At 35.2% G+C, this 17,573-nt stretch overlaps 1 protein-coding gene across 32 annotated transcripts in view; it reads right to left on the reverse strand.

Annotated features, from left to right (window-relative positions):
* The window catches only part of NRXN1 (neurexin 1), a 1,086,661-nt gene that overhangs the window by 944,441 nt on the left and 124,647 nt on the right, over positions 1–17,573 (reverse strand). The gene's annotated exons all lie outside the window — the stretch shown is intronic.

The raw sequence follows: 17,573 nt of genomic DNA on the forward strand, positions 1-17,573 counted from the left end.
AATCAAAACCACCAGAAAGTATCACCTCAAACCTCTCAGAATAGCTATTATCAAAAAGATGACAAATTGCAAGTGTTGACAAGGATGTGAAGGGACCCCATGTGCATTGTTGATGGAATTGTTAAGTATTACAGTAACTATGGAATACAGTATTGCAATTTCTCAAAAAATAAAAAATAAAAACAGAACTAGCATATGACCCAGAAATTGCACTTCTTGGCACTTATTGAAAAAACAATAATTTGAAAAGACATATGCACCATTATGTTCAGTCAAGCATTATTTACAACAGCTAGGCTATGGAAGCAACCTGGCTGTCCATCGATAGATGAATGGATAAAGAATACAAGGTACATATACACAATGGAATAGTATTCATCCATAAAAATAATGCAACCTTACCATTTGTGACAAAGATGGACCTAGAGTATTATGTTAAGCAAAATAAACTGGACAAAAAAAACCCAAATACTGTATAATTTCATCTATATGTGTAATGTAAAAAAACAAACAAAGTAAGACAGAAACAAACTCACAGATATAGGGAACAAACTGATGGTTGCCAGAGGGGGAAGGTAGGGGGTTTGGCATCAAGGGGGAAGAGAATAAGAAATACAAATGTCCAGTTATGAAATAAGTCCTTGGGATGTAATGTGCAGCATACAGAATATACTCAATAACATCATAAGTACACACAGTGACAAATGGTTACTGGAGTTACTGTGGTGATTGTTTTGTAAGGTATATAAATGTTGATGCTGCATGTTGCACATCTGAGAACAATATTATGCTGTATGTCAACTGTAATTGCAAATAAATTTTAAACAAACCCCAAACTTATCAGAATAAAGCTAGAAATGCCCTACAAATAATATCTCATGCTCATCTTGATTTGTCTACTCCATGCAAAGTCAACTTTGTATTGATTCAACTTTATATTGAATTGTAGAACTTCCAGAAAATAAATGGCATGACTATTAACCCAAAATATTTTTTAAACTTTAAAAATTGTACAAAGAGCCCTGGCTGGCATAGCTCAGTGGATTGAGCACGGGCTGCGAACCAAGGCATTGCAGGCCACAGCCCTCAGCAACCGCACATTGATGTTTCTCTCTCTCTCTCTTTCTCCCTCTCTTCCCTCTCTAAAAATAAATAAATAAAATCTTAAAAAAATTGTACAAAGAACAATGTGGGGAATGGTCAAGACACAAAGTATACAGATTGTAAGGAAAGGAAGTCATATGGTTAAGTTAAAGGTAGCTGAATTTTAGTTTTATTCTTATTTAATTTTGTCAGAAATCACACGCCACATTCAGTATTGAGAGGAAAGAACTTGACAGGGGTCTGGTAGCATTATGAATGGTTTAAAGGACAGGTGATGCTCATGTGGGAGGGACAAGAATAGAAGAAAAAGCAAAGTAAAACGGAGGGCTGTAAAATGAACCAAGTAATTGGGAGAGTTAAAACAGACTAGACATTTTTTTCCTTCTTTCCTTGGTCCCCTCATTTCTTCCTTTCCTCCTTCTCTACCAGCCGTTCTTCCCCCTCCCTCCTCTCTTTTTGCAGAAAAACTTTAAGCACAGTAATTGTAATAGATACTAGCTTCAGGAAAAAGTCTAATGTTCCTTGCATTTATATGTACTTTTGCTTTGACAATAGCAGATTCCTAATTGCCCTAACAATGTTGTTTCAATAATCACAAAACATCAGAACAATGATACAGGTACTCTATCTTAATTCTGTGGCTTAAGTCTTGTTGAATTTTTATAGCATAATTAGCACAAATCACTACTTACGTACTATCTCTGATTAAGAAACAGTTTCTCTTTACCTGATGGATTTGATAACTACCTTTTGTAAGAATTTGCTTCCCTGTTTTTTATAGTTGTCACAACATGGAAAAGCATCCTTGTTGTTTGGAAATACCAGATTATAACATATCTAATTGGTATTCTCCTTTACAAATCAGACTCCTATAACCTAAAAGTAAAGTCTAATCTTAGCACAGCATCTAAGATTTTCATTATATTCAGTCACAACTTGATCATTTTTCACTCTTTCCCTAAAAAAGATCACTCTGGCTATGTGGAAACTGATAAAGAGTTTTAATGTCATGAACCGCAAGACTCCTGTACTACTCTTTAATGTATTTCAAATTCCAGAAAGATTTCAAATGAATTCGTATGAGATGTATCCTCTTTCATGAAGTTTTCTGAACTGGCCCCTAGGCTGCCAGTGTCCTCTGAGCTCTCCGGAACACCCAGAACGCTGTGTTCCTGTGGATTCGTACACTCACTTGCATGTGATTATGTTTTGTTACTTAAAGATAGTAACTATTTTCTCCTTTCTCCATGCTACCTATCACCAACTCTTACATACATAGTAAATGTTCAATAAACATTCCTTAAATTCAGGCAAATTAAAATTATCTTCCATCCCAATGAATGAAAAACAATTCTGGTAGTAGCTTCCTTCCCAATTTAAATTTAAATTTTGAACCTGAGATTCAAAATAATGAAACACTGTAGTGCAACTGGTAGATTTTTTCAGATATAAAGAATTTTTCACTTAAATATAAAATAAGATGGGTTGCATCATTGATTTATGTTCTACTATTACATCATAAGCAATTTTTTAAAATTATAAATACTATAAAACTTTTATAAGTACTTATAAATTTAAAAAATCATAAACAGAACAATTGAATGCACTATATAATATACATTTAGGAAGATATGGCATTTAGGATAGCATCAGGTTAGTCCTTATAGAACATTTAAGTCTTTTCTATCAGCTCTTTTCCAATAATTAATAAAAAGGCATTTTTTCTAAATACATTATCTTTCAAATAAATCTAGTTCATCAACATTAAAATCTTTATAATGCTGCATGCTAATAACACCTTAGTATTCATGTTCCCATCTTAAGTCTTTAAGATTTCACATTAATATAGAGATTGTTTATATTTAACTCAAACACAAATGTATGTACTGGACAGAGTTCTAAACTACTAAATATAAAGCTTCCTTATCTTACAGGTCATCTAAAAGGTCTAAAGAGAGCTTTTGTTTAGAGAGGTGTGCAGGCTAGCAATATCATACTATTACACACTGAATCCATGACACATATGGTGAAATGAGTGAATCTCTGGCTTTAAAAACAACTGTATCACCATACTTTGCATAACTTGGAAAGGACATTATCTTTATCCTTTAGGAACTAAGCATTGAATAAATGTATCAGAACTTTTGGTTCTTCCTAAAATAGCATCTATGGAGAAATTTTTTTTTCAATTTACATTTAATATTAAACCAAAAAACACAAACAGAATCCTGCACTGAAAATTTCATTTTATTATCACCTTACCAGCTCATAATGGCTCAATTCTGAAATCGGATGTCTACATACCACTGCAGTAGTGAACAGCACGGTATCTGATTTCTGTTCCATTGTTATGTACAAAATACAAACTGCTAATAATCAGATTTCTCTTCATTATGATTATGGTTCTTAAATTATATTTCAACATTAGGAATATAAGAACAGATTTATAAAGCTTCAATGAAATATTGCAAAATTTACGTTTTTAATCCCAGTTTAACAAAAACATAGCATATATTTATTTATAAATGTCAATATTTTACTCACTAGAGACTTAGATTTCTTGCTCTGGAAAAAAAAAGATATTCTATAGTTTCCTCAAGGTCAAAATTCCCAGCCAGGGAGACAGTCTATCAGTAACTATCGATTTTTTAAGGGAAAATATTAGTGATTTATTGAAAGATCTATACTTCTAGCATTCAATAGCAAATGAAGAAGGAGGCCAACCAAGTGAACCCCGATATGATGATGTGGAGAAGAGAGTATCTCCTACATTGCTGCTTCAGAAGCAGAATAAATAGAAAAGTGGCAAGTTGAAATCAATACTAATTTTAGCCTTACTGATGGGACGCTACATGATGACCAGACTGACCACGAAGGACAAGACAGCAAGTCAGTTGCAAAGCCCCTATCTGCCTGCCCGTCCCCCACTTCCTAGTGGACATACATGGAATTGTCTGTGCTTATTCCTGTATATGTAAAAAATGATTATGCAATCTATCAGAAGACTGTGAGATTCCCCTTGACCTAACTGACAATTATTTGAAAGACTCACAAATACTTAAAAGAAGAGAAGGAGATTTCTATATATAAATTAATTGGTCATTACTTGCAGCAATGATTGGTTAACACAGACTGCTGCTTTCATGAAATTGCATGCCAAGGTTTAAGAGACATCCTTTCTCTCTAACATATGTTGCTAAATTGAATATTTTGGGGGGAGAAAAAAAATCCACATTTCCATATGATGGTACAACTTCTCCTGAACTGGGAATGTGGCATAAGCCCAGATCTGGGTAAACTCTTGCTCTCTTGCAACACATTGACCACTCAATGTGTTTATTTGTTTCCTCATGCATTCGCCATCCACCCAGTCATTCATCCCATGAATATTTTTTGAGTGCCAACTATAAAGGACATACTCTATTATAGGAGCTGGGGATACAAGAGCATACAATATAGAAAAAAATCTCTGCCATTACAGAGCATGCAATTTTGTTAAGTTAAACAAAGGAATCACTATTTTATATAATACCACAGAGGAATACCTATTTTTTAAGGCAGAAAATAAGATAGTGATAAGAGCTGCTGTTTCCAGTTGGACAGAGAAGTGGCAGTTGGACCAGGATTACAATGAAGCATGGGCTCTTGTATTGCCAGCATCTGAGATGCAGAAAATACAGCAGGTGAAGAACCCTGACACAGAAGATGACATTGAGTAAGCATGTTTCACTAGATAAAGCCTTGAAAATGGAAATATAATATCAAGAATAATTTTAAAAAGAATAATTATCGATAGAAGTTGTATTGTTTCTTATAACTAGCTGTTTTTATTCAGCTATTAGGAATCAAAAGATCAACATGTCTCTCCTAAGGATGGATAAATTTCAGGTTCTTTGCTTCAGGTATCACAATTTATCAATCCTTCACAATTTAGAACCTTTATCCCCACTCAAAAAATAATATTCATTGATGCAGAATTAATTTGGTGACTTTGCAAAGGCAACAATGCTTATAGTGATCAAAAACAAGAGTCCCTCGTCAGTCTGACCTTCACATACTCACTTGACAGGTGAATGGTTTGATCTTTCAGAATTAACTTGACATGGACTTCTTAACCATTGAGAAGAATCTACAAACTTTAAAAAATCTATTGAGTCTAGATCTATTGATATGCATTGCAAACTACATGGTCATTCTGTATTTAAACACACTTGATACATTGTACACAGACACATTTACTCATAAATATATGTGTATAAAAGCTTATTATATGTTGGAACACATGACGGCATGTCAGCTGCCATATGCCAGTCAGTGTTCCTTTCAATAACACACTATTCAGCTGCAAGGAGTACAGTTATGTGACAACTGATACCAATGAGCATTTTCAGGATCTGCTGAGGCCATGCTTTCCTGGACAGCCCGTAGCCAATAGCTAGCATTGGGAGGGTCAGGGGAGGGTATGGGGACCTGGTGATTGTTACCCAACCTGGAACTCCTCTAATGAGCAATCTTGCTCCAGAGCAATCCACAGAGGTGGCTGAGAGACATTCGGATCTGTATTATAGTTAGAGGTTTATCCCATGCCCCACCCACCTCTCATTCTGCTTCCTTTCTCTTCTCTTTCAACAGTTGTTACCTCTCAACAGATAATTGTATCCCTGTAGTCAGGGCCTCTGAGCCTCTGTTCTCTGAAAGACCCAGGTGACCCACATGTGTTTATAGATGTACATATTAATACCTGTTAATTTAAAGTAGATTAATGCATTGTTGAAACTCTTTTCGTTTACTGATAGTTTGACTAAAGCCAAAAAAGACAAACATTTAATAGTTAAATCTATTCAGCTTAGTATTCTGAATACTACTAAGGGCTTTCCCACGACAAAACATTTGACATTTGCATAGAATTCTTTATGAGAACTGTAATATAAAAGGCAGCCTCACTAGAACATTTTTAAATAGGGCTTGATATGGAATTTGGTTTGGTTGTCTCATTTAAATTGTTTAATAATTAAAAGACCAGAAGATGCTTCTTAGAAGCTGTTCTCATATCTAAAATGCCTTGTGTTGTATAAATAAAATGTTAGTGTAAAACAAATCTTTACTATGTGATTCTAATTTTTACTGAATTGATAGCATCATCTTTGATTGTTTTAGGAAAATATGGTAATTACAATGACATAAATAAAACTCAGGGTGTACATTCACAAATATGGAGTGATTTTTGGTAAACAAAATGTCTTCATTAATAAATGCATCCTTCAGGATTTCCCAGCCCTTCATTTATTAAAGTCTTGACTTATTCTCAGAGTTTTGACAAATGAAATTGGTGAGACTGTCAGTAATTGTTCATTATTTTCGGCAAAGAGAATTTAAGTCAATTGGAAAAAAGTTGAAGATTTGACCCTGATTACTCATGCAGAATTTCCTTTCTACATGCCTCCCATGGAAGCAGAAACATTTAATAAATATTTTCTGTATGTATACAAACAGATGGAATAAAATGGAGAGCTCTTCACTGTGTAAATTTATTTTACATTGTTCAGGCCCAGTGAACACGAGAAATATTTACCACCAACGCCTACAAAGATCAATGTAAAAATTACTGCTAATAAAATGGCGGGCTCTCTATGTGGTTATACAATATATAGAAATTACCTCAGCAAGAAAAATAAACTTACCAAGATATATTTTATATTACTCAATCTACTAGAAAAACATATCATTTGAGAGATGCTGTTTTACATTTTAAATTAATAATTGAAAGAAAATTTAGCAAGAGAAATTTAATTTAAAAACATAAATTATGTCGATGTAGTTCAAAATAGCAACCTAATACTTTTCTGACTAGGAAACAAAAGTGTCCTGGCCTTTCCCCAAGATTATATTCTTCCTGAAAATATGAAATGATACTGATATTATTCCTCCATGTTACTCCCCATCCCCCTCATATCAAATGTAGTCACTACTGCTTTTGCAGCAAGTAACATGAAATACTAGTAAATAAAATATTTTCACTTTGAATAGGGTTCCCACCACAAACAACTCACCACAAAAGTAAGTAATAAATGATTCAATCACTTTTCCCTTCACCAAGTTTAATGGAACCTTCTGTATGCCCAAGACCATTTAAGAGTAGTTTATGATGCTGAAATAAAGCACACATTTGTGCTAAATGACCAGAAACAATGAGCCATTTTGTGGATGTTCACTAAAGAACTGAATAAAAAGGTAAATTAAAAGGGCAGAAATTATAACATTTTCTCATTAATCTTTACTCTGGTGGATTGGCAAATGCTTCCACAATATTGGATTGCTTTTCCCTTCCAGGAAAATGGCACCAAGTCATCATATTGCAGACAACTTGCTTCACCACTTGTCTATTTTCTCTTCCCTAAAATACATTTTATTAGAGGCAGTCTAGTTAACTGTGTATCAGGGTCAGACTCTACTCTAAAAGGAATGAGTCAGGGTGGCTTAAGACAAATAAGTGATTTGTCAAGAAGTTTCATCTAAAGGATTTCAAATTCAAAACCCTTGTGAAATGTCATTGGTCTGCAACACTCCAAAGCTCCCAAAGTTGAGATTTTTAGACCTAGTTATCTCAAAAGTCTCTCAGGCTCCTCCCAACTCTAAGATGCAATCCAGGAAATCACTGATATTGTGATCTAATAAAACATGAAACACAAGATCATAGAGGAGATTAAAACAGTAAACTATTTCTTATTCTATATAGAGTGCTGTTATAGACCTGGATAGTAATGTCCCTAAGTCACCCAAATGTTGTTTAATGCCATTTCTTCTGAGAAGAAAAATTAGTTGATAGGGCAAGAAGACCAAAATTATTTCTCCTCATATCCTAAACATATTTAATGGGAACCTACTATATGCAAGACACTGTTATTGACTAAATGATTTTGGCCCTTACAATTCATATGTTGAAATGCTAACCCCCCTAGATAATATTAGGAAGTGGGGATTTGGGGAGGTAATTAAGTTATGAGGATGCAACCCACATAAAAGATATTAGCAGCCTTATCAGAGACAAAAGAATTTGTTCTCTCTCTCTCTAAGAATAAATGGAGAAGATGGCCATCTACAGACCAAGGAGAGAACACTCGCCACACACCAAATCTGTCAGAACCTTGATCTTGGACTTCCTCATCTGCAGAACTGTGTGGACTTCCTCAATCTGCAAACACGTTTGTTGATTAGGTCGGCCAGTCTATAACAATTGTTAACAGCTGTGCCAACTAAGAAAACACTATTCTAAATATTTGGGATAAATCAAGTAACAACACTGACAAAGATAACTTCTCTTGAGGGGATTGTATTCTGCAGACATAGATAGACAAAAAACACTGCACCAGTAAAATGAGTAATTCATTTAGGTATTAGAAAATAATATGCACTATGGACCAAAAAGAGGGAAAGCATATAAGGGTAGAAAGAATTGGGAGAGCAGAAGGCAAGAGGTGGGAGGTTGCAGTATTTAATAGAACAGCTCAGGATACACCTCAGTGAGGTAAAATCTGAGCAGACCTCAAAGACCTGAGTGAGTCAAAGCAAGCCTAGTGAAAGAGGCACTGTAGTGATGGCCCTTCAATGGATGTGTCAGGAGCCTGAGGAACAGCAAGGAGTTCAGTGTGACACAGGGAGAGAGTGGGGGGGTCTGAGAGGTCACGTGGAAACAAATAATATCATGCCAGGTACCTACAGTATTACCATTGATTTCGGGTTTAAAATAAATGGAGAGAAATTGTAGTGTTTTGATAAGAGAAATAACATAAAACATCTTTTCTGTTTTTAAATGAAATAGAGTAAATTATTAAGAGCAACAACTTTGTTGTCAAGTAGTTCTACTGCTTATCAGATTGTGTAATGGGAATAGGAATGTACTAGACAAAGAAGCACGAATGATGTTTTGGAAGTAACAAAAATGCTATCTATCTTGATGATGGTGTGGTTTCACAAGTATGCCCAACTGTCAAAATTCATCTGACTGTACTTTTGAAATGTGTGCTTTTTATTATAAATTGCTCCTTCATAAAATCGATGCCAGCAAAAACAGAAACAATAGCAGTAACAATCGATTACAATGGATTGGATCATCAGGCAAGAATATACCTTTTCACCAGTTTTTACTAGAAAATTATTGGACAAGTTTAGTTCAGATTTGAAAGGTCACACAATTTCCAAATATTACTTGACTTGTTCTAGGTCTAGTAATTTACCAAGCTTGAAGATAAAGTTCTCTATTAAGTTGACTAGTTTGGGTCTCATCCAGTAGTGTTTCAGTAGCTTTATGTCATTCTATATCTCTTTGAAGGATCTTTTTACTTTAAACTTATCTTCTTTTCTTTTTCTATGCCAGTTCATTTCCTCTTAGAACTGGTCCTTACATAGATTTACAGCATTTTCTGTTGCTTTCAATGCAACTCACAAATATTTTGTTAGAGTTTTATTTTTTAAACACAAGCAATTTTACAGCTTCTATCTGGAACCCTTTTCAAATAATGTGTTCTAATTTTAAGGTCAGATATTTCAAAAGACTTTCTTCAAGTGATCTTCTACTATAGTTGGTTTCCAAAATGATAACACATTTTATGAAATACCAAATAAACCAGATGCATATGTTCCTAGGATGTGAGAAAAGAAATGGAAAGAGATATTGTGTTCTCCCTATGATTCAGTTTTGGTATGATGCTCTATGGGATTATCACTAAATTACTTTAAAACCCAAACTCCTACTTATTAAAAATTTTTAATTTTCTTATCAAATGAATTGCTTAATATAAAGAACATATATACTAGCTATTCTCCAGAAAGTAATGCTTTGAAAGTATATTTAAATAGACCTATAATATATTTTGTATTATTAATGGAGAATATTACAAGTACAATTGAGTTTAAAGAATAAACTAGTTTACTTTTACAAGGAAAAAAATCTCTCTGAAAGCATTCTCTGCAGCATGTTGAATGCTCAAGGAATCATAACAGATTTCAAATAAAGTACCAATTCTGGAAAGCAAATTCCAGATTCCTGTAGACAGACTGAAAGTTATTTCCAAATATAGATGACTTAAAGATATATCTGTCAAACAGAGAGTTAAGACTGAAGACACAGCTTGAAAAAAAGATTATGTATTTTCTACAGAACATTTGCTAAAGAACTATTCAGCAGACATAAGTACTTAAACTACAGCCCCCAACATAAATGAAACATATTCTAAAGCAATAAATTGGCTTTTGATTCTGATTTTTCACATATTTCCAAACCCACAGAATTCAAACATCTGCAGCAAGTCTCCAGATCGATAATCTGAATTCCATTGCGATTTCTGAGGTTCTCATTGCTGGAGTTGCCGATGCCATAAAATCGAAAATCTTTCTTAACTATGTGGTGCCAGAGCATCTACAATAGTCAATGCTTTTACAGTGACAAAAATAAGGTGGGATGAGTCATAAAAGGAGGGTCTGTGCTTTACACTGTGCTTATTAAGGTCTAGGGCTTCCTGTTTTTCATTCTCAGGCCTTGTTGTTTACTTCTCCCCCAGCCAGAGTGAGTAGATGTGGGTATGTGGGTGCTACTTTCCATGAGTGTATACCCCTGTGTAAGGGTAGCCCTGTAAAATTATATATATCTTATATATCCATACACACACATACTCAAAGAAGAAAAAAGAAGGGAACAATACACATAAAACCTTTAAAAATGAAAAAGAGTAAAAATAATATCAAAGTTCTCTTTGAAGAGATCCTGAGCTTGTTTTATTCTAACATTTTGCAGGATATATTAAAGAAATCTGTGGAAAATCTGGGGAAAAGGTGACAGCAAACCACACAAATCATTTTTATGTTCTTGTTTACAGCATTTTTTCTTGACATAACCTCATGTAGGTGATGTTATAGAACCTTTGGTATCTGGCAGAATTAAGTTAAATATATGAACCGCAGTTTAAGAAACAAAAATGACAGCTTTCTAAAGCCTTCTACATTAAAACAATCAGCAAGGGTTTTCGTACACCAACTGTAGCAGTGTATTAGGTGTCCTGGGAGATATTGATGTTGTATTATGATATCAGGAACACAGAAGGTATTTTAAAAATATATAATGACTGAAGTATAAGATATGAAATCTACCAATAGGGAATTTTTTGGTGTAAATAAATCACCTAGTCATAAAGTAATTAGACAATCTGGAGTAACATGCATGTTATAAAGGGAACTGTGGGCAATACAGTGAAGGAAATAACACATCTCCATGGCCATTGAAAAGACCTCAACATTTCTAAACCTGACTTTCTCCTTGAGTGACAGGGACCGGCCTAAGGGACTAGTGTCCACAATGACAAGTTGGACAATGCTGGATTTGTAAATGCATCATGGATCCTGATTCCCTAAATCTCCAACCCTCACCATATGCCACAGCACATCAGCCTCCAACTCTCCTGAGGAAGAATACGTATCTGGGAACTCACCCTACAAGGACCTCACCATCATTGTGTGATTTCGGAAAGTTACCTACTCAGTTAAACTTTCTTATCTGCCAAAAAGGAATCAAATATCATTGCCCCTTTATCTCAGAGTTATTATAAGATACTAGATAAGAAAATGTTTTAAAAATTGAAAATTAAATGAACATATTAATTTAATGCACTAATCTATAACTTCACCTCAATCAGAACCACCAGTACTATTGTTTGAAGAGGACAAGAAGAGAAAGTGAAGTTGGAGAACTTCCTTTACAAATCATAAACAAGTATTTATGAATAAAAGATGGAGCTGCTGAGAATGGAAAATTACAATAATATCACTTTATACAGAAGATACTGAGAATATATTCCCATCCTGTACCAATTTATTATTTTACAAGAATAATATAAGTAGGAAGAACAAAGCTACTTTTATTTAGACAGGGCTAGACAAACTTTAAAAATGAAGTAAAATAAGATACTGGAGTTAGTTTGGGGGCCCTTCTAAATCTCTTGTTTATGTGTTCTGTTTTCTAGGGATTCACCACCCAGACCACCCTAACCTAAATTTTATCTATCACTAACTTTCTGCTGTTTCAATGGGCCTTTGGAATAACTGTTCTGTAAATTATAACAGAAAATAAATTTGGCTTACAAACAGCAATGGTAAAATATATATGAAAACATTATTTGTTGCTTCTAAAAAAATGTCTCAACATGTGTTTCTTTTCCTCACAGTGGAAAGCCTCTCATTTAGTTGTGAACACTTGAAACCCTGGCCTCTCAATGTGGCCTTGGCCTGACTAAGGAACCAGAGATGCTGCTTCCCACCGGGCTCACGGTTTCATGGTACTTTTACAGTAAAACTGAATGTTCATGATTTACTCATTAGAAGTAGCAGGATTTGGATTGTTTTAATGTAATCCATAAACTCAAAAACTATGAAATGCTGGCTAAAACTCTGAGATTAATAACCTCTAGTAGTTTTCAAATAATTTAAAATAAGGGACACTTCTTTTATCCTGGGAAAGGCTCCTGTACTCTGTTTGAATCTGGACGAGGGCTCTAAGGCCTGCCCGCTCTATGCTCCTAACCCCCAGTGGTGGTCCTGAGACACCTACACAGAACCCGTGGGCTCCAACGAACTCCACTGACATTTACTCACCATTTATAAGTATGTGAAATTTAAAACTGGAGGATATAATTTGTTTCATTCCAACAATTTGACTCAAAAAATGAGAAAATCAGTGTGGCCAGGCCTAAATACTTGGAATTAGTAAAATAAAGCTGGTGGCTTTCAGCCTAGACTTTCTTGCAGTGCCATCTTTTATATTAGGTCTTGAAATTGAGAGAGAGCTATTTTCAAGTCTCTAAGTATTAAACAGTCTATACCTGAATTTTCCAAATGGATCAACTTCAGAGTTGGCAAGATAAAGCAGAGAATGAGACCATACAGGCATTTTGTTTTATTTTTATTTATTTTTTTTTTAGTGTGAAGCAGAAAGCATTGAAGTAAGGTGTTGAAAAGATTCAAAGAGCATCCTTTTACCTCGCACGATCAAGTCTTATATTTATTTCATGGATAACCAAACATCTGTCTCTCAATTTTGTCATCCATAAAATAACTGTCTGCACTAAATGATCTGAATTTTTTTCTAAACAGTTACTTATCTATAGCTTATCTTGATACATATTTTTGTTGGACGAATTAAAATGAACCATTATCTCTAAGTTAAACATTTTCATACTCTCTTTTAATTAGGTCCTCCACCCTAAGGGTCATATTCTTGTGTTGACCTCTGTGTTGAATGTGTCTTCCTGATTATCTCTTCTGAACTTTATATAAGATAAAATTTACTCTCCCATAGAGTCTTTCAGAAACATGATACTTCTAATTGTTCATATTAAGGCTTTTAAAGTCATCTTCAGTTACTTCCTTTCACCTCTCACATCCAATTCAATTCCTCCATTTATTTACTAAGCACCTACCTTGTGTCTTGCCCCACATTAAGCACCACAAAAAGAACAAGACCCAAACCATTCCCTAGAGAAATTTGGAATATAGTCTTTCACATTTGACCTCTCCTTTCTTTTCCCAATGATTATCATAATAGTTTAGGGTCCACTGCCTTTTCCATGAACTGTTTTACAACCTTCTAACTCACTTATCTTCCTTTAATGATTCCATCCTCCTTCAATACTACAACTTGCAATCCATTCTACCATTACAATGTCTTCCTAAAGTCAATTTCTAATAATGGCATGCACACACACACACACGCTAATTGGCAGTGTATTGAGTGCAAAATAAGTTTCTAAATCTAGGGTCACAAACCATGTATCTAAGGCACTAGGTAAGCAATATCAATGTGAATATATGCTTAGGGCACACCACAGGAAATTAGAGAGACTATGGAAATACGGAGAGTGCCTATCCTGCCCTAAGACATTCAAATTCAATTTAAAATAACTGCAGCTATGAACCAGGTTGCTACCAGTTCCTTGGCTCTAAATCTCCCACCCAGCTAGACCTCCGTTTAAACCAAAGCATGCCATACTTGGAATGATGCTGTTTCAATGTTTCTGATCATGCCATTCTTCTTCCAGGTGCTGCCTTCCTTGGTAAGTCTATCCTCACTTCTCACCTCTTCCAATTCAATGACTACTTCTTCAAGGAACTTTCTTTTCTTAAGAATTAACCTCTTGTTATCCTGTGTGGTCCCTCTATTATTTTTTACATAATTAAAAACATGACATAGGAGGAGGGATCCAAACTGAAATTTAATTATAAAAATTACGTGTTTATTCTCACTTGTTTCAACTTCAGTCACCTTCAAAGTGGTCTCCATTGGATGCAATACACCTATTGAAATATTTTTTCCACTCTCAAACCAGTTTTTGAACTCATAGATTTTGATGACTTTTAGTGCTTCTGCTATTTTTTGTTTTAGCTTTTCCAAATTGGCAAAACATTTCCCCTTGAGGACATTTTTCATCTCAAGAAACAAAAAATAAAGGTTCTTGGGTTGATATGGGGTGAATAGGGAGAATGGGCATGAAGGTCTTGCCATGTTTGGTCAAAACTGCTCAACACAGTGCAGTGTGAACAAGTATGCTCATGAATCACTCATCACAAAACAAACAGGCAAACATGGTGAGTCTTCACAAAATTAACTGAAGCCAAATGCAGCCTCTCACAACAACTCCTGCTGGTACACTGATACAGATGGGTTCCTGGAACACTCACCTAGCTGAGGAAGGCTGTACTACAGTGGGCCTGCCCTTCAGAAGATAATTCCAGGTTTTTTTGGGTCCCTCCTCATATTTGAAATGCATGGAGAAATATGATATGACTATTACTACAGTCAAAACTGATAGTATATTATTCAGTGAATTCAGATTGATGTAAGAGTGGCTATTGAAGTGTGGTCCCCAGTAGCATACCGATGACTCTATTTTTTACCATATTTTTGTCCATTTTAAAAACACAAAGTGGCTATAAATCATATTTGTAGCTGGCACAAAGATGGAATTATAAGATTTCAAATAGTTGACTGGTTGTATCCATGAAATAAAATAGAAATCAGGATATTTTTCTTATCATTACCTCTCCCCCTTCACTATGTCTTCATTAATTCATACTGTCTTAGTGAATGATACCACGGCTCACCCAGAGAATTCGGATGGAAACATGGAAGTCAGCCATGACTCCAGTCCTGCCCTAACTCCTCCATAATCAATCAACAAGTCCTGTTGAACTCAAGTCTTTAGGATATAGCAAATCCCTTCACTTTCCTCCATCTCTGATGCCATACAAAGTACCCAGGGGTATCCAACTTGTGGTCTGTGGGCCACATGTGGCCAGGATGCAGCCCAGGATGGCTATGAATGCAGCCTGACACAAAATCGTAAATTTATTTAAAACTTTTTTTGCTCATCAGTTTTCATTAGTGTTTGTGTATTTACTGTGTGGCCCAAGACAATTCTTCTTCCACTGTGGCCAAGAGAAGCCAAAAGGTTGGACACCCCTTGATGACTCTGTTGACCAAATCAGAGTTGATTTGCTATTTTCTTATCTTTAGTTTTGCATTCCTCATATCTGTTCTCTTACCAAATAACCTTTCAAAAAAGCAAATTTTGTATTGTTCTCTGAGACTCTTCATCATCTTGACCTTATCTGTGTTTCCCAGTTGAATCCTCTAGGTTCCCTTGTTCCATTCACGTTCAATTGCTTAAACTCTTCGAATCAGCACTTCTGTACCACAGCTCCATGACTTGATTCACATTTTTCTTTTACTTTAATGTTTCTACTTGCGGTCCACAAATAATGGTATCCTAAAGATGTCCAGAACTTGTGTATTTATTACATTACATGGCAAAGTCAAATACAGTTGCAGCTGTAATTACATTTGCTATCAGGTGACTGGAGGATAGGGAGAGTATGCTGAATTTTCCAAGTATCCATGTGGGTCAAGTGCAATTACAAAGTCCTTATATGTAGAAAAGAAAAACAGAAGAGAGTCCAAGGGGAATGTGACTACATAAGAATGGCCAAAGACATTCAAGGTAGCTGGATTTGAAGACAACAGAAAGGGTTCCCAACAGGAGCCTTTTGCCAGCTTCAAACAGCTGGAAAAGAAAGGAAGGAAGTCAATTCTCTCCTAGACCCACCGGAAAGGGACACCTGCTCCACTGACACATGTGAGTTTGGCCCTGTGGGATCCAGGTTGCACTTGTGACCTAGGAAACTTCAAGATAATACGATTGTGTTACAATGTTATATTTATGAAACTTGTTATGGCATTGAGAGCAAATAAATATACTACTCAGCCACGACAATCTACCGCACACCCAATTGTTCTATAACACTCAGTTAATAAGGAATTTAGGTCCTTAGAAGTAACTTCTATCATGAGGCTTTAGCTATTAATGGGACTCACATGTAAAAATGTCCTTACCTACTACTGAGCTATGAATCGAAGATGGATGTCTTGCCTTTACAGCACATCTTATTTATTTCTGTATTCTCAGCATCTGGCACAGAACACTGAGTATATATTTATTTTTTAATAATCAAAGATGAAATTGAATAGAAATATTGCATGCTTTGAAGTAGGCTCACAATAGTAATTGTTGCATAGAATACGGGAAGGCTGAGCTTCAAACAGCTCATGTGGCAAAACTGAGAGGTTTCAAATGACTAAAAGTTAAACATGAGTCAGCAAATGGTAAGCTGATCAAAACCACAAAATAAGCAATACACACACCTTTGACTGGAGGTGTCATTATTTCCAGGAGGAGAGAATGCTTCCATTTCACAGTGCCCCGTTCAGACATTTAGGGTGCTGCGATTAATTCTGGACTTGACTTCAAGAGATATCCTGACAATTAGTGTTTATTCAGGCTATAGCAGGAGACGATGGCCAAGAAAGATATGGGAAGGATTTCAACACTGTGATGAATGGTTTTAGCAACTGAAAATATAAAATTAGGAAAAGACAGATTTGGATTTGGATATGAGGGTGGGTAATATATTTACAGAAAAAAAATTTAATGTGGATGAGGCCATAACAGTGTCTAACAGCAGAGAAACTGAAAACGGAGCACAGCCCACTGGAGAAACTCAATAAATATCTTAAAAAGCAACAATAGCATGCAGATAGCTAAGTGGTGATAGTTTCAGTAGGCAGATTTTGACTCAAATAAAGAAAAATTCTTTAATAATTAATGCTTCTTAAAAAGACTGTTGCTTAGCGAGGGGCAAGTACATGCTCCTTATGTACACGTAAACCAAGTTTGTGTCATTGCGTGTTGCAGAATCATCATGGAACTACCAGAGGAGTTTGCTGAGGAGGCACATGGCGTAGGAGACATCTGAAGTTCTGCCAAATCTGTGATTCTATTATTTGTTAAATCTTTTTCTGTTATAAAGAAATTACTGTGATTCTCTGATTTTTAGTGAATTTCACAATTACCTTTGTTGAAAACATATTA

This window comes from Phyllostomus discolor, chromosome 6 (genome assembly GCF_004126475.2).
Source record: "Phyllostomus discolor isolate MPI-MPIP mPhyDis1 chromosome 6, mPhyDis1.pri.v3, whole genome shotgun sequence".
NCBI lineage: Eukaryota > Metazoa > Chordata > Mammalia > Chiroptera > Phyllostomidae > Phyllostomus > Phyllostomus discolor.